General features: G+C 35.8%; 1 long non-coding RNA gene across 4 annotated transcripts; it reads left to right on the top strand.

Annotated features, from left to right (window-relative positions):
• Positions 1–799: 799 nt before the first annotated feature.
• On the top strand, positions 800–15480 carry LOC140631573 (uncharacterized). 4 transcript variants are annotated; one of them, XR_012029109.1, is made up of 5 exons: positions 807–923; positions 5001–5061; positions 11897–11961; positions 14403–14533; positions 15328–15480. It is a non-coding gene; the product is annotated as an uncharacterized lncRNA (long non-coding RNA). The 4 variants fall into 4 exon arrangements; XR_012029111.1 differs by lacking the exon at positions 807–923 and adding an exon at positions 2870–3830; XR_012029108.1 differs by lacking the exon at positions 5001–5061 and having other exon boundaries at positions 800–923.
• Positions 15481–17686: the final 2206 nt, after the last annotated feature.

Consider the following 17686-nt stretch of genomic DNA (forward strand, 5'->3'; position numbering starts at 1 on the left):
CCTCTGCCCCTCCTCCTGCTCTCCCTCTTGCTCTCTCATAAATAAATAAATAAATAAATAAATAAATAAATAAATAAATCATTAAATAAATCATTAAATAAATGAGTAAATAAATTACCTTCAATGCAAGACTAATATATACTGATCTCAAGTTGAATGAAACAGTGTGGTTCAATCACTTTATTTCTTAATGGCTCAAAGCAGAGACCAATAAAATCCTAAAGAATAGCACACAGGTGATTTTCACCCAGAGATTATGGGTTTAATTCTGAAATAAACAGTGAAAAAGGATTTTTTTCCTTAATGAACTTGTATTAAAATAGATGTAAACAATGCCGATGGTATTATATGGAGTGAGTTGGAAAGAATCATTATATGTTAAGTCAAGAACACAATTAAGAAGCAACATGATATTTCCATTTTTTAAACTCCCCATTTACTTTAATTAAACTCACACTGAGAAATCCTATTTTTTTTTCCTTTTCAAAGATATAATAAAAATGGTGAATTAAAAAGTAGGATCCACCTTCACCCTTCTATTTGTTTCTTGAGAGGAATGATGGCACTAGAATAGAAAATCTGAAAATATGTAGTTTAAAATTACATTTGGGGGCGGGGTAAGATGGCAGAAGAGTGGGGTCCCCAAGTCACCTGTCCCCACAAGCATACCTAGATAACTTTCAAATCATCCTGAAAACCTACGAATTAGTGCTGAGATTTAAGGAGAGAACAGCTGGAATGCTACAGAGAGAAGAGTTCATGAATTCTAACAAGGTAGGAAGATTCTAAAATAAATAAAAAAGAATCCAGTGGGGTGGGGGCCCTGAGAGCAGCCGGGCTAAAGCCGGTCCGCAAGAGCCTCCAGGACAGGAAAGCCCAGGCCAGGAGAAGCAGGAACTTTAAAAATCTTCCCGGAGGGAAAGGTGCTGGCAGGAAACTCGGGCAGGATCCCGGGAGGGGCAGTGGAGCCCCCAGGTTCCCGGGGTCACTAACAGAGGGGGTGCGCCCGGGGGAGATGCGCCCCAGCCTGCGGGCCGAGCGCCGTGGAGGGCTGGAGCGGGGCGGCGGGACCTCGGGAGCAGCTCAGGCCGTGGTCCGCGGAGGGGGTGCGCCCTGGGCCTTCGGGAGCCGCGGCCCAGAGCGCGATTCCAGCCTCAAAGGCCCTGGATCCCAGGGCGCCGGGGGGCGCAGCCCAGGATCCTGCCCTCCCCCCGGGACAGGCGGAGGCGGGGGGCACAGGACAGCGAGGACGCCCCTGCCGCCGGGCGCCCCCGAGCTGTGCAGGTCAGCGCCCCCCGCCCGGAGCATCCAGGCCAGTGTGGACAGGGAGCTGCGGTAGTTCCTGCGGGAGCTGACTCCAGGGCTGGGGAGCTGGCCGCCGCCAGTGGGGTTGTTCCTCCTGGTGTCATCCTGTGCCTGAGAGGATGGGGGTGCCTGGGAACAGGGGCCTCACAGGATAAATAGCTCCGACTGAGCCATGCACCTGGCAGGGGGCAGGGCAGCTCCCCCAGGTGCACACACCTGAGAATCAGCACAGCAGGGGAAGGACAGGGGAAGAGCAAGTTCTGGACTAAGCAGCGCTGGAAGCTCCAGGGGAAGTCGAAGTATTTACAGTATATAGAACTAGAGGATACCCCTCCTTGTTTTTTGTTTTTGTTTGCTTTTTCCCTCTTTTTTTCTCTTTTTTTCCTTCTTTTTTCCAGTACAACTTGTTTTTAGTCACTCTGCACTGAGCAAAATGACTAGAAAGAACTCACCAACAAAGAAAGAATCAGAAATAGTACTCTCTCCCACAGAGTTATAGAATTTGGATTACAATTCGATGTTAGAAAGCCAATTCAGAAGCACAATTATAAAGCCACTGGTGGCTCTGGAAAAAAACATAAAGGATTCAACAGACCTCATGACTGCAGAATTTAGATCTAATCAGGCCAAAATTAAAAATTAAATGAGATGCAATCCAAAGTGGAGGTTCCAACGATGAGGGTTAATGAGGTAGAAGAACGAGTGACTGACATAGAAGACAAGTTGATGGCAAGGAAGGAAGCTGAGGAAAAAAGAGAAAAAACAATTAAAAGATCATGAGGAAAGGTTAAGGGAAATAAATGACAACCTCAGAAGGAAAAATCTATGTTTAATTGGGGTTCCAGAGGGCATCGAAAGGACAGAGGACCAGAAAGTGTATTTGAACAAATCATAGCTGAGAACTTCCCTAACTTGGGGAGGGAAACAGGCATTCAGATCCAGGACATAGAGAGATTCCCCCCCTAAAATCAATAAAAACTGTTCACCTCTGACATTTAATAGTGAAACTTGCAAATTCCAAAGATAAAGAAAAAATGCTTAAATCAGCAAGAGACAAGAGATCCCTAACTTATATGGGAAGAAATATTAGATTAACAGCAGAACTCTCCACAGAGACCTGGCAGGCCAGAAAGGTCTGGCAGGATATATTCAGGGTCCTAAATGAGAAGAACCTGCAGCCAAAAATACTTTATCCAGCAAGGCTCTCATTCAGAACAGAAGGAGAGATAAAGAGCTTCCAAGATAGGCAGAAACTGAAAGAATATGTGACCACCAAACCAGCTCTGCAAGAAATATTAAGGGGGACCCTGTAAAAGAAAGAGGAAGCCCAAAGAAATAAGCCACAAAAACAAGGACTGAATAAGTATTATGATGACACTAAATTCATATCTTTCAATAGTCACTCTGAACGTGAATGGGCTTAATGATTCCATCAAAAGGCACAGGGCTTCAGACTGGATAAAAAAGCAAGATCCATCTATGCTGTCTACAAGAGACTCATTTTAGGCTTAAGGACACCTACCGCCTGAAAATAAAAGTTCAGAGAACCATTTACCATTCAAATGGTCCTCAAGAGAAAGCAGGGGTAGCAATCCTCATATCAGATAAATTAAAGTTTATCCCAAAGACTGTATAGTAAGAGATGAAGAGGAGCACTATATCATAAAGGATCTATCCAACAAGAGGACCTAACATTCATGAATAGTTATGCCCCTAATGTGGGAGATGCCAAGTATATCAAGCAATTAATAACCAAAGTAAAGACATCCTTAGATAATAATGCACTAATACTGGGAGACTGCAACATGGCACTTTCTGTAAATGACCGATATTCTAAGCACAACATCTCCAAAGAAACAAGAGCTTTAAATGATACACTGGACCAGATGGATTTCACAGATATCTACAGAACTTTACATCCAAATGCAACTGAATACACATTCTTCTCAAGTGCTCATGGAACTTTCTCCAGAATAGACCACATACTGGGTCACAAATCAGGTCTTAACTGATCCCAAAGTATTGGGGTTTTCCCCTGCATATTTTCAGACCATAATGCTTTGAAACTAGATCTCAATTACAAGAAGAAATTTGGAAGAAATTCAAACACATGGAGGTTAAAATTACATTTAGGATAGTCCCAAATTTATTATGAATAATTGTGTTAATTGTTCTACAAAAATAAGTAAAAGATATTGAAAGGAAAAATGCAAATAAGAGATAAAGAGCCTTAGATTGATTCCCCAGTCAAAATGTCTGGCAGCTAACTCTGCCCAACACAATGAACAAGCCATGCATCATTGGAGAAGAGCAGATAAATGTCAGTCAAGTATGTTCTTAAGGCAGAGAGAATGTAATACCATTAACACACTTTCACAATATTACCCTGCCTATGAAGACCCACTTTTCCATTCAAACTTCTCCATCAAATGGTATTGCATAAATAGGAGCATCACTGTTTTATAATTCTTCATTCAAACTTTCCTACTTACCCACAAAAGATTCTTGGAAACAACAGAATAAAGGTAACAACCCTCTCTTATTTGTTAGATCCAATAATTAAGTGCATTATTTTAATAGGAAATGAACATCCAAATGCAACTGAATAGCCTCAAAATATAATATTAAATTGTTTAGACCTCTTATGATAGTCAAGTGATTGAAAGAACTTTAAGACATGAACTCTCTAAATAGAAGAATTGATAGCTATTCAACAAATCGAATCTATACTAATGACACCATAAGCTTTAAGACAGCTAACTAGCTACTGATAATTAAAAATTCCCTTTAGTTGGCTCTCTAAACTGGGTAGTAAAATTAATATAACAGACGATAAAGAATTAATGCAAAATAATATACATAGTCAAGGACTAAACTTTATGATAGTACTAAAAATGCTATAGGCTTTCAAAGAAGAAAATTATTCATAAAGGGTCAGTCATTAAAACTTCCATGGGAAACAGAAATTTATATTTTAACTTGAATCTTTAACTTTTGCATTGATAAAATTTTATTTTTGCAAGGATAAAAATGAGTTATGTCCGTAGGAGTGATAGAGAAAGGAAAATAATCTGATAAAGTAGAAATGTCTGTTAGACAAGGCTGAAATGGTAGTATGGGATCCAATTACTCTACCATTGGAAGCTAGGTAGAGAATTTTAGACTTATGTTTGTAACAGAGAATAATTAATGGGTTGGAAATATTAAGTGAATGGGTGTTTTTAGAAAGAAAAGAGCATTTAAAGAATATGTGCATTATATCTAGAAATAAGGCTTGAGTTAGGAATCCTGTTTTGTTAAGTTTGGTAGCAATAAGAATAAAAAATTCAGCGATATACAGAATTTGATATCCTAGTAAATATATATAATGAATAAAAAGAATTGACCAAGATTTCAAACTGCAAATTTGGGTGATAAAGAGAATATAATCTCAATGGGAACAAAACAGCATGTTTAATATAATGTAAAAGTAGTTTTGAATATCTTCTTGTTAAAAAAAAAAGAATATTTTCTTGTTATATCAGTAGTAGGACAATATGTTTTATGGTCATTCCCTAGGTTTATATCAAACTCTTGCTTTTAGAGATATGTTTCAAGAGTCAGAAAAGTTCTATCAACTTTACTTAAGTTTCTGTGTGCTGGAACCACCAATATTCCTAAATTTCCCTTAAAGTTTATCTATTATATTTGCACAGCAAAGAAAACTGTCAACAAAATTATAAAGCAACCTTCTGAATGTGGAAGATATTGCAAACGGTAAGTCCAATAAGTGATTAATATCCAAAACATATAAAGAATTCATACAACTCAACACCAAAATCTAATAATGCAATTAAAAATGGGTAGAAGATCTGAATATTTTTCCAAAAAGACAACATCAGGGAAAAGTAAAAAAAACACAGTGAGATATCACCTCACACTATTCAGATTGCTAGTATCATAAAGACAAGAAATAAGTATGGGCAAGGATGTGGAGAAACAAAAATAAAAACAAAAACAAAATGTTTGTGCACTGTTGGCGACAATGTAAATTGATGTAACCACTATGGAAAATGGTATGCAGCAACTTCATAACATTAAACATTAAAATAGCATGCCATCCAGTAATTGCACTGCTGGGTATTTACTTAAAGGAAAACAAAAACACTAATTCTAAAAGATATATGCACCCTATGTTTATTGCAGTACTATTTACAATAGCCAAGATATGGAATGTCCATAGATAGATAAATGGATAAAGAAATGTGAGATGTAGTATGTGTATGCATACATACATACACATATATGGAATATTACTTATTCATAAAAACGTAATGAAATCTTGCCATTCATGACAGCATGGATGGACCTAGAGGGTATTATGCTAAGTGAAATAGGTCAGACAAAGACAAATGCTATATGATTTCACTTATATGTGTAATTAAAAAAAAATCAAACGAACAAACAACAATAGAAACAGACTCATAAGGGGCTCCTGGGTAGCTCAGTGGTTGAGAGTCTGCTTTTGGCCCAGGTTGTGATCCTGGGGTCCTAGGATCGAGTCCTCTATTGGGCTCCCCCCAGGGATCCTGCTTCTCCCTCTGCCTATGTCTCTGCCTCTCTCTGTGTCTCTCATGAATAAATAAATAAAACATCAAAAAAAAAAAAAAAAAAAGAAACAGACTCATAAAAACAGAAAACAAACTGGTGGCTGCCAGAAAGGAGGAAGATAGGTGATGGGTGATATGAATTTCCAGGGGGAAAAGGAAGCTTAGATACATGTCATTCACAGTTTTTCTCTTTGTAAAAAATAATATAAAAAAATATAATATATATAATAAATACATAAATTATATATAATATACAAGTATATTTATATTTAAATATATAGAATATAATAATATATTAATATATAAAAACATAATACATATATATGAATGTATTAGTGTGCTTAAGTATATACTTTTTTACACAGATATTTATGAAATATTATTCTAGACTAAATTCTATGCTAGATACTGGAGACAATGTTTTCATGCTGTTTGAATAAGCAAAAGGTGGGAAGGTATTAGATCAAGCTAGTTGTCCTATTAGTAACATATTTCAAGAAGAATAAATTCAAGAAACAATAAATCACAAATTCTTTACTAGTAACAGGAACACATCTAGCTCTTGATCTCCCACAATACATTGTCTAATTAATTTTGGACTTTATTTTCAAAATAAAATTTAAACAAGATATACCTTTGAATTCTAGAAAGTCTTGCCCACACATCAAGTCATGGAATGATGGAGGCATTAAAATACTGGACTCTGGAGAGCAAGGTCTCAATTAAAAAAATCACAGTGGGGATGCCTGGGTGGCTCAAGCAGTTAAGCCTTTGCCTTTGGCTTAGGGTGTGATCCTGTAGTCCTGGGATCGAGTCCTACATCAGGCTTCCTTCATGGAGCTTATTCTCCCTCTGTCTATGCCTCTGCCTCTCTGTGTGTGTGTGTCTCTCATGAATAAATTAAAAAAAAAATCAAAGGGTTCTGTATATCTTCCAGTGAATGCTTTACATGCAGTTAAAAAAAAAAAAAAAAAAACTTAGAATGTATTAGCTCAACCAAAATTTCATGAAGATGAAAAGGAAAACAAAAATAAAAATTCCTCAGCTTTACAATCCAGAGCAGATCCTGACAAAACATTGAATCTATGGGTCATAGAGAATATGGTGTGACGACCAAGTAATGCACCCATGGAGATAGAACAGAACTGCAGTCCAGCACAATTCCACAATGAGGAATTAAAACTAGGTGTTCATGGAGAACACAGAAGAATGTCAGCCACCTTTAACTAGACTTGAATACAAATAAAATTTAAGATTTTACATTTGAGATGCTGAAGAGTCCCAATGTGATAACTGTCTTCAATCAATTATAAGGACACTAGTACAAGAAAATATACATCCTGGCTTAAATTAGTGTAGAGCAAGAAGAGGACATAGAAATTGGCCCACTTAAAAGAAAAATGCAGATTCAATATTATAAAGGTATTTCTGTTTGTTTGTTTGTCTGTTTGTCTGTTTGTTTTTTAAGCAATTTTAAGTGAAGACTCTTCCAGGGCCCTGAAGGATCAGCTCTGGTGAACCCCAGCCAGTCTTATTTTTAGATAATTGTATGTTAGGACTAACTATATTGCTAATGACATACAGTCCTTTCATAGTGTGTATTTGAGCACACTTGTAACCCAGGTTAAAAGAAAATACTCTGATATCATTTTTTTTTTAACTGTACATGGTCACTATTTTAAATTCTGATTCCTAGGTAACAAGCTAGGTTAATATGACCCCTTTCTCCTTTTGGAATAACAGAAGAAAGTGTTTCATTTTTGTTTGTTTGTTTGTTTTTTGTGGGTTTTTTTGGTTGTTATTGTTACCACAATGTATTCAAGGAAGATTTCTTGAGATCACCAGTATGGATTTTTCCCCTGAAATTAATTAATAACGGTTATCAAAGATAGGTTCATGCCCTGAGTAAAAAGAAACAATTAACTAGTTTAGGATAATTAATTCCTACATCTTGTATACTTTTCAGAGACTACTTATATATGCCAATATTCCTCTGGCTGTCTGCCAAATAATGAGCTGCTTTTTTTTTTTTTTTTCTTAAGGTTAGCCATATTATCATAGTACTCCAAGCACAGAGTTCTATATTAAACAGCACATGCCCCCCTAATTATTTTCAACTCAAACATTTTTGTTTAACCTGCCCATAAATTGAACTTCAAAAGTATTTAGTTGTTAATTTGCTTTATTATATATTGTTTTAGATTGCCTTTTAAAATTCTTTTTAAATCATCAGTGTTTGGTAGGCACTTTAATTTTAAAAACTTGTTAATTAGTGCTATCACAGAAATTCTTGTGCATCATGCCACACTTATCAATATGTAATGGCTGACAAATTATGGGAACCTGAAAGCGATATTTTAGATAATCTACACATAGAATAGGAGAACAGTGAAATTATAGAAGAGGTTCAGGACTGAAGAAAGAGTATTAACAATAAAAAATCTAACATAAGAGGAAACACTCTCCTTAAAGGTGCTGTCTGGTCTGAGGCACAAAATTTTGACAGTTTTCTCTTAACTCTTAGAATTTGATTATTTGCATGATTGGAGTTGATTTTACCAGAAAAATTAAAGAAAAAATTAAAGAAAACTGTATTGCATAACTAAATACTATAAAAATGTTTTGATAGAGGGAAATTTAGGTATAGACATGGGGGGGGTAAGCATTTTCACATGTTCATATTTATTTAAATTCCAAGATAAAACTAACTCTGTGGTGAATTTTAGTAAATCACTAACCCAAAGAAAACTTAGTCCATTTATATGGTTACTTTCTTTGATGGAAAAAATAATTGAGGTCAGCAAAAGAAGTTATAATCCATAAAGGTAAGAGGTGAAAGAATCTTTCTGTGTGTATTATGTTTCAGAGAATTATACATAGGTAAGGATTTAAAGGGACCTGATAGTTACCAAATCCATTCTGCCACTTTGCTTTTACATACTTTAAATGGACCTACATTAAAATAGATCAAAGTTTTTCTGAATGGCTGTATAAGGAACTTGATAGATTCTTTATGGAAAAAGAGATAAAACTGAAAAAATATATTAAAAAAATTTAGTCTCTGAAAATTGAACAAAAAGTCTATTTCAAAATTGTAAGCATTTATTTAAGAAAATCCACAGGGGAAGTCTGCACTATTTACAACAAGACTGCCACATTCCCCACTCCTCAGCTTGATGTTCCAGAAAGCTCTATACTAGACTGGTAGGATGACCTGTGAGGACCTACCTGCAGCTACCATACTCTCTCCTCACTCCAAGGTATAGAACTTCCATTCCAGGTACCACCAGAGCACCCTGTGAGGACCAGTAAATCCTATCTCTTTGATAAGTGTAAATTGTTGTAGAGATTCTGTCCATGGTAGGCATGACAGGCTGTGAAAAGAGTCACCTAAGTGTCCTTGCTGGAGGGACTTGACTTTATTTGCAGCATACAATGGGAAAAATTGTTCCCAAGAGTGGTGCCAAAAACCACAGTGATCACAGTAGCCACTAGCCGTAGAAAGACAAACATCTCCACAGGAGGAAGAAAAACAAACAACTGACTGACCAGAAATTTAACAAGACGTGCTTGAGACAGAGATAGACAGAAGGATCCTGCTTAGATTATACTCCCTGCCTGGTGGTATGGAAGCCTGTGTGCCTATGTAAAACTATGCCCATGCAGGAGCAATTGGAAAAGCCCCTAGACCCTTTCTGAAATCATGCCAGACTTTAAACACTTTGAACTTTAGAAGTACACACAAGGTACATATAGATCTACAGACACAATGCATGGATGCCTTATTGACTCAGGGAACTTAAGCACACTTCTGACCAAATACTGTCTGAACACTAAGCTGTGGTGACTTAGGAAACCACGTATTTTTTGTTTTTGTTTCTTAGAAATAAACCTGAGCAATGATATCAGAGGCTGCCACACTATGGAGAAAACAGATCTCACAGAATTTGTAAACTTAAGTTGCTAAACAAAGAAGCATAAGGTAGCAAAGACAACCAACTCTGGGGGAATAAGGATCATAATTCAAAGTTGCAACAATGTATCATGTAAAGCGTCTCAAAAATCATGAAATATATATCTGAAAGTATGTATAACCCATCTAGTAGAAAAATATGGACAATAAAAATTGGCTTTGAAGGTGTCTAGATGTTGGACTTAGTAGGCAAACACTTCAAATCAGTTATAAATATGTTCAAGGCACTAAAAGACACTATCACAGAATGAAAAGACAGTATAATAACAATCCAGCAATAAATAATATCAACAAAGAGATAAAAATCATGAAAAAAGAAGCAAATAGAAATTATTGATTTGAAAATACATAATGAAAGACTTATAAGAAGGATTCAATAATACATTTGATCACAATGATCAGTGAACTTGAAGATAGATTAATAGAGGTATTCCAATCTAATATACAAAAGTAAAAAGAAATAAAATAAGCAGAGCCACAGAGATCTGTGGGACAAAAACCAAACTGATATATATATATATATATATATATATATATATATATATATACACACTTTCCTTGCATTTTAGAACTATATATATATGATGATAGTTCTAAAATGCAAGGAAAGTAAGAGGCAGAAGAAATACTCAAGGAAATGACCAAAAACCTTCTGACTTAGATTAAAACAACAACAACAACAACACTTTACACATCTATGAAGCTTTACAAAACTCCAGAAAGATAATGAAGTTTCAAAGAAAAAAAAAGATAATGAAGTTTCACACCTAGACACATCACAAACGGTTGAAAGATAAAGACAAAGAGAAAATCCTGAAACATCAAGAGAACTCATTGTGCACAAGAGAACTCTATTAAGATTAACAACTGAATTCTCATAAAAAATAGAGTCCAGGAAGCAGTGGTCAGGATGGCATTTGAAATGAAAGAAAACAAAATAAAATAAAAAACAATTATCAACCAAGATTTCACCAAAAATGAAAGCAAAAATGAACTTTAAAAGTTCATATCTTTCAAAAATGAAAGCAAAATAATTATATAACCAGATAAACAAAGACTGAGAGAATTTGTTACTAGCAGGCCTGCTTTACAAGAAATACTAAAGGATTTTCTTCAAGCAGAATAAAAGTAATACCAGCCAATAATTCAAATCCACATGATGAAACAATGCCAATAAATATAATTATAATTATAAAACCAATTATAAATGTATATTTTGTTCTCCATTTTTCTCAGAAGTTTTTTAATTGCAAAAATTAGTATCTATAAAATTACATTATTAAAAAATAAACTATTAAACTTAATTGATAAGTTTAATTGATCTTTAGATGTAATTTATATGGCATTAACAGCACAAAGGAAGAAGAAGGGAAAAAAGTTATATTTGAGCAAGGAATTACCAGATAGTAATTCAAATACACAAAAGAAAAATGTTTATTCCAATCGTTAGGGGTTTTAAAATTGGTTTCCTCATTCATTCACTCATTTGCTCTATCCATACTGACCAGGCTCCATCTTGCCTAATGCCTTTCACTTCCTGATACCACTGCCTGAGGAAACAGATCTTCAGATTTTCAGAATTTCTCATGGGTACCTAACTCACTTCATTCAAAAGTCACACCTTAAATCTCTCCTTCACCATTTTATCTAACATAATATTCCAAACCCTCTTTCCATCATTTTCTATCTCATTAGATACATATTTTAGAAATGCTCAGAACAAATCGGTCCTCATAATTACTATCAGGAATGACATAAAAATCTGATACAGGACTTATCTAATGGTAATTATTTGAATTTATTTTGATTCATTTTTTACTAAGAAAATATAAGTATCCATAATTTACCTATCATAATATTTACTTTTTATTTCTCCTGCACAAATTGGTATTTTATTTTTTTAATCACCGTAATGAGTTTGCTGTTCTCTTCCTGGTACATTTCTGGTATAATTTAGGAGTAGCAGGCATTTGAGATGATGATAACTCATCTTCTGACAAGTGCCAGCCAAATTACTTGTGTTTCTTAGGGATTTCTGAGAGCTCCATCATGGAACTGAGAAAGCCTACATGAAGCCTGGAGTTCCATTTAGAGGTATGCGGTTTAGCTTTGTGCTACCAGATATAATTCTTCTGTAAAATCTTTTCAAAGCCAAAGACCCAGTGTTTCCTAACTCAGAATTAATTCCTCAAGAAGATAACACAGGAATGTATGTGGTCTGGGCTTTGAAAATGTCTTCTATAGTATGGTATGAGAAATTAAGAAACAAACAACATATAGCAATTGCAGTCTAACTTGAGCTGATAATTTAATGTTATTAAATAATTTGGTCAGCTGAAAGTGACTTAATAGTATTGCCTCTGCAGTAAGCCCTGGTCAAAGAAAGGAAGAAGTTATATGTACACAACCCCAGTGTTTAAAGAACTTGAATAGAATAAAATACATTTAACCTTAAAACCATACTTAATGAAACTTAATTTTCTTTTGGATGTTCAAAAGACACTTGAGATTTCACAGGGCTTTGGGTTTATTATAGACATCAATTATCATTGCACTGATAAGTATGAAAGAGCTAATAGGGAATTATGGTTAATAAGAAGTCAGAAAGACTAATTCTTACAAGATCTTTAATTTTGTGTAATTTTTAAAAAAGATTTTATTTATTTATTCACGAGAGACACAGAAAGAGAGAGAGAGAGAGAGAGGCAGAGACAGAGGCAGAGGGAGAAGCAGGCTCCATGAAGGGAGCCCGATGTGGGACTCCATACGGGGTCTCCAGGACCACGCCCTGGGCTGAAGGTGGCGCTAAACCACTGAGCCACCCAGGCTGCCCAAATTTTGTGTAATTTTGAAAAGACTTCCAAAAGTTAATCAGTACAATGTATGAAGTTACAGAGGAGAGTAAGAGTGTAAAATAGTCGTTCCTAACTCGGTTTAAATGCAACTGAAAGACAAAGCAAGAGAAAGAAGAAAGAAAGAGAGAAAGAGAGAAAGAGAGAAAGAAAGAAAGAAAAGAAAGAAGAAAGAAAGAAAGAAAGAAAGAAAGAAAGAAAGAAAGAAAGAAAGAAAGAAAGAAAGAAAGAAAGAAAGAAAGAAGAAAGAGTTTGCCTTTCTATTAGATGAGTGATTCCAAGCTGGGAGCATTTTTGGTGATATTTGGAGACATTTTTGTTGTCCCAACTTGAGAGTGCTAAAGGGGGCAGCCTCTCACAACAAAGAATTATGTGGCCCAAATGTTAATATTTCTGAGGTTGAGGAAGCCTGTACTAGGATATTCAAAATGTTTAAGAATAGAGTTAATTATATACATTATATTTTATCTGTAATTTTTCCAAATTTGTAATTAATTCATTACAGAAAAATTAAAGAATTATAGTAAATATGGAAAACTCTAGACCTTTGTTGGAAAGATACTTTAGTATGACACAGATATTCAAAAGTTAGATCCAAGTATAATTTTCTAAAGGTTAAATTCCTTTCGACTTCATCCAAATCAAGATGGGATTTTTGTTTTGAGAGTTTACAAATTCTGTTCATCCTTTGACATGTATAAACTATTAGAGAATACATAACAAATGTTGATCAGGAATGTATCCCCTGTCAATTTTCCCTCTTCCTCTCTCTCAGCTTATTTACTCTGGCTTGGTAGAAATGAAGTAGACACAGACAGGTTGTATATGTAGAAGGGAAAAAGAGCTGGAAAGAAACTGAAAAGCTAATCCACTATGATGGCAGTCTGTAGCAAAGATAGTGTGCCAGAACTCTAAGGAGCCATCCATTACAAATGGTGACAGTACTGGCTTCTATCGCAGTCTCTGACATAGTGAGTTTCAGTAGTTATGTTCTCAAATTTTGAAAGCGATTGTGAACTTTAACTCAAAGTTTTTATTTTTTCAATTAAAATTGGTATTTTCAGTTCCAAATTAGTGTTTTCTAAAATGTTCAGCAATTTTCTCAATAGCTTTCATTTTCTTTTTAGGTCTACTTTTTCAGGTTATAAAGTGAAGTATTAATAATAACTATCTTAAAATTGTTTTTAGGTTCAAAACAGATATCATATATATATATTTTCAAATTCCAGCATTTCCTTCCCCATTCTCACTTTCTCTCATTTGATGATTTTGGTATCTGTCTACTTTACATCTACAATTAGAAGCTATCAGATATTCTAAACTCAACATGTTTGAAATTGAACTTCTGATACTTCCTCTAAATTTATTCTACCCAAAGCCTTTCCAATCTCATTTGATTACAACAACTCTTTTGTTTCTCATGCTGAAATCTTCACATTTCCCTTGTTCACCTCCCAAAAATAGTCTGTTAGAGAATATTGTTTGCTTTACCATCAAAATACACCTAGTATTTGATATCTATAATTCTTAAGAGTTGAACTATATTCCCCCAAAAAGGTATATCAAAGTCTTAACCCCTAGTGTCTTAGATATGACCTTATTTGGAAATAGGGTCTTTGTAGAAATAAGTTAAAATTAGATTATTCATGTGGACTCTAAACAATATGACTGTTGATCTTATAGAAGGGGAAATTGGGAGACAGAAACACACACAGACAAAAGATAGTCATGTGAAGATGGAGGAGTATCAGGTGATACATCTACAAGCGGAGGAATACCAAGGACTGCAGGCAATCCATCAGAAACTGGAAAAGGCAAGGAAAAATCTTTCCCCTATAGGTTTCAGAGGGAGCGTGGTCCTACAAACACCTGTGAACTCCAGAATTGAGATAATACATTTCTGTTGTAAGAAGACACCTAGTTTATGGTACCTTATTATGGCAGCCCTAGAAAACGGATATAGCGTCCACCATAATCTCTCATTTGAATGATTGTTCTAATCTCCTAACTAGTCTCTCTGCTTCCATTCTTGTACTGCTACAGAATGATCTTTAAAAAAATAAGTCAGATTACATTTTTCTCATTCAAAACTCCAAAGGAGGCATTATTGTTCTAAAAGCAAGAATATTATAGCCTCCCACTATCATTTTGACATTATCACATTGTAATGTCTCATCCCTCTTCCAGCCACACTGGCCTTGGTGCTGGATTTAGGATGACAAACTATCCTGGTTTGGCGGGGCTGAGTACACAGGACATTCAATGCTAAATCAAGATAATCGCAGGCAAATGGGGAAAGTAGGTCACCCTATTGTAGTTCACTGAATAGGCTAGACATCTGCAATAAGGTCTTTGATCTAGAACTAATAACCCCTTCACCTATTTAAAGCCTTTGCTCAAATTTCACCTTCTTCACGAAGCCTACACTCTTCATCCTATTTAAATTATGCTCTTCCCTCCTTTGCTCCCAAACCTCCTACTCTACTATTTTCTTTATTTTCTATCATACAAATCATCTTATAATAAATCATATATAACCTAATATATCCTATATCATATAGTTTACTTATTTTTATGTATTATTAACTTATTTTTAACTTATTTTTAGGGCAGCCCAGTTGGCTCAGCAGTTTAGTGCCGCCTCCAGCCCAGGGTATGATCCTAGAGACCTGCGATCGAGTCCCACGTCGGGCTCCCTGTATGGAGCCTGCTTCTCCCTCTGCCTGTGTCTCTGCCTCTTTCTCTCTCTCTCTCTCTGTCTCTCATGAATAAAAAAATAAAATCTTAAAAAAGATTATTAATTTATTTTTGAATATTTTATTTATTTGAAAGAGAGTAAAAGTGAGAGAGCAAGAGAGAGTATGAAATGGAGGAGAAGCAGATATAGAGGGAGAGGCAGACTCCCCAAAAAACAGGACCCTGGGCAGCCGGGGTGGCTCAGTGGTTTAGCACCATCTTCAGCCCAGGTATGATCCTGGAGACCCAGGATCAAGTCCCATGATGGGCTCCCTGCATGGAGCCTGCTTCTCCCTCTGCCTGTGTCTCTGCCTCTTTCTCTCTCTCTCTCTCTGTCTCTCATGAATAAAAAAATAAAATCTTAAAAAAAGATTATTAATTTATTTTTAAACATTGTATTTATTTGAAAGAGAGTAAAAGTGAGAGAGCAAGAGAGAGTATGAAATGGAGGAGAAGCAGATATATAGAGAGAGGCAGACTCCCCAAAGAACAGGACCCTGGGCAGCCCGGGTGGCTCAGTGGTTTAGCACCACCTTCAGCCCAGGGTATGATCCTGGAGACCCAGGATCAAGCCCCATGTCGGGCTCCCTGCATGGAGCCTGCTTTTCCCTCTGCCTGTGTCTCTGCCTCTCTCTCTCTCTCTCTCATAAATAAATACAGTATTTAAAAAAAACAAAAATGAAAACAGGGAGCCTGATGCAGGACTTGATCCCAGGACCGTGGTATCATGACCTGAGCTAAGGCAGATGCTTAATCAACTGAGCCACTCAGAAGCCTCTTTTAACTTATTTATATATTTACATTAACTAACAAACCCATATACTCAGCCGTGTATTGTGCTTATAGTGCTACAGTATTTTATAGCAGGAGTTTGTTTAATAGAGTGTGTGAGCGAGCTAGGGAGGGGCAGACAGAGGTGGGGAGACAGAGAATCTTAAGGTTCCACACCCAGGACAGAAACTAATAGAGGGCTCAATATCATGATGCTAAGATCATGACCCGAGCCAAAATCAAGAGTCAGATGCTTTACCAAATGAGGCACCCAGGTGCCCCTACAGCCAGGATTATTTTCTATTTACACTCTCTCCCTTTATTTTTGGATTAAAAAATATCAGTATGAGAGCATTCCCTCTGTTCCTATGAAGAATATGATGCTTACTTTCATTTTCTTATATACTCTGTACATCCGAATTAATTTTCTGTTTTCCATACACACTTAAACTCACAAACTCACACACACATTTGCCTAGTATCCTCATATAGCTGTTTAAGATCTCTACCTGCATTATCCATTCACTGAGTATTGGTACTTTGCTGAATGCCAGGTTAGGTCTTGGGGATTAAAAGATGAAAATGCCATAGCCCCTGATCTCATGAGTAGGTGTGCTTCCAAATAAATAGAAGTTTAGTGTATTAAATGTTTTAGGGATTATTTGAATTTTAAAAGAGATGGTCATAAAAGTGTCTCAACTCAAAGAAATATATTTCTAGTAGAGATTTGTAGGTTAGGAGTTGATTTTAAGGATTCTTAAAATTAAGAGTAAGCTAATAATACTTAGTATATAGTATGGGTTAAGAACCCCTAGTCTAGGGTCAAGACTGCTTTGTTTAAAACCTACTTCCTCTATTTATTAGCTTTGTGAATTCAGGTCTGTAAAATTCTTTAAGCTTCTACCTCTTTATCTGTGAAATGAAGCCACTAACTCTCTAACTCTTTCTGCCTCATGGTATGTGGCACAGTGCTGAACACATGGCAACTGTTCAGTAAATACTATTACTCATTATATAAATATGCAAATGTGCCAATTTTATGTTTTATTTTAGTATTCCAATCTTTTAGGACCTTCTGAATGCCTTCGCTCAGGTGTTCCTGCATTTTAGGACCAGGAAAGAATTCAAAGATATGCAAATGTAAAGCATACCTGGATTTGGGAATAAATTCATATCTGTTTTTGGTGTGTATACAAGAAGGGCTGTTTCAGTTGGAGACAGCGTTTGTAAATTTAGTGGTATGTCCTAAGAACCCAAATGAAAATCTTTGTGATATCAAAAAAGATGATAAAAACATGTGCCAGAACTGGTTTTTCTAGGTGAGTGCCTTAAAGAGATAAAGTTGTTATACATCTCTGATTTGAGTATATAAATGTCTCTTTCTTTAAAAAAAAAAAAAATATGTGAGAAAGAAAGAGAGCACAAGTGGGGTAGAGAGAGGGGCAGAGGGAGAGGAAGAG

The sequence above is a fragment of the Canis lupus genome, chromosome 4, assembly GCF_048164855.1.
Source record: "Canis lupus baileyi chromosome 4, mCanLup2.hap1, whole genome shotgun sequence".
In the NCBI taxonomy this organism is placed as follows: Eukaryota; Metazoa; Chordata; class Mammalia; order Carnivora; family Canidae; genus Canis; species Canis lupus.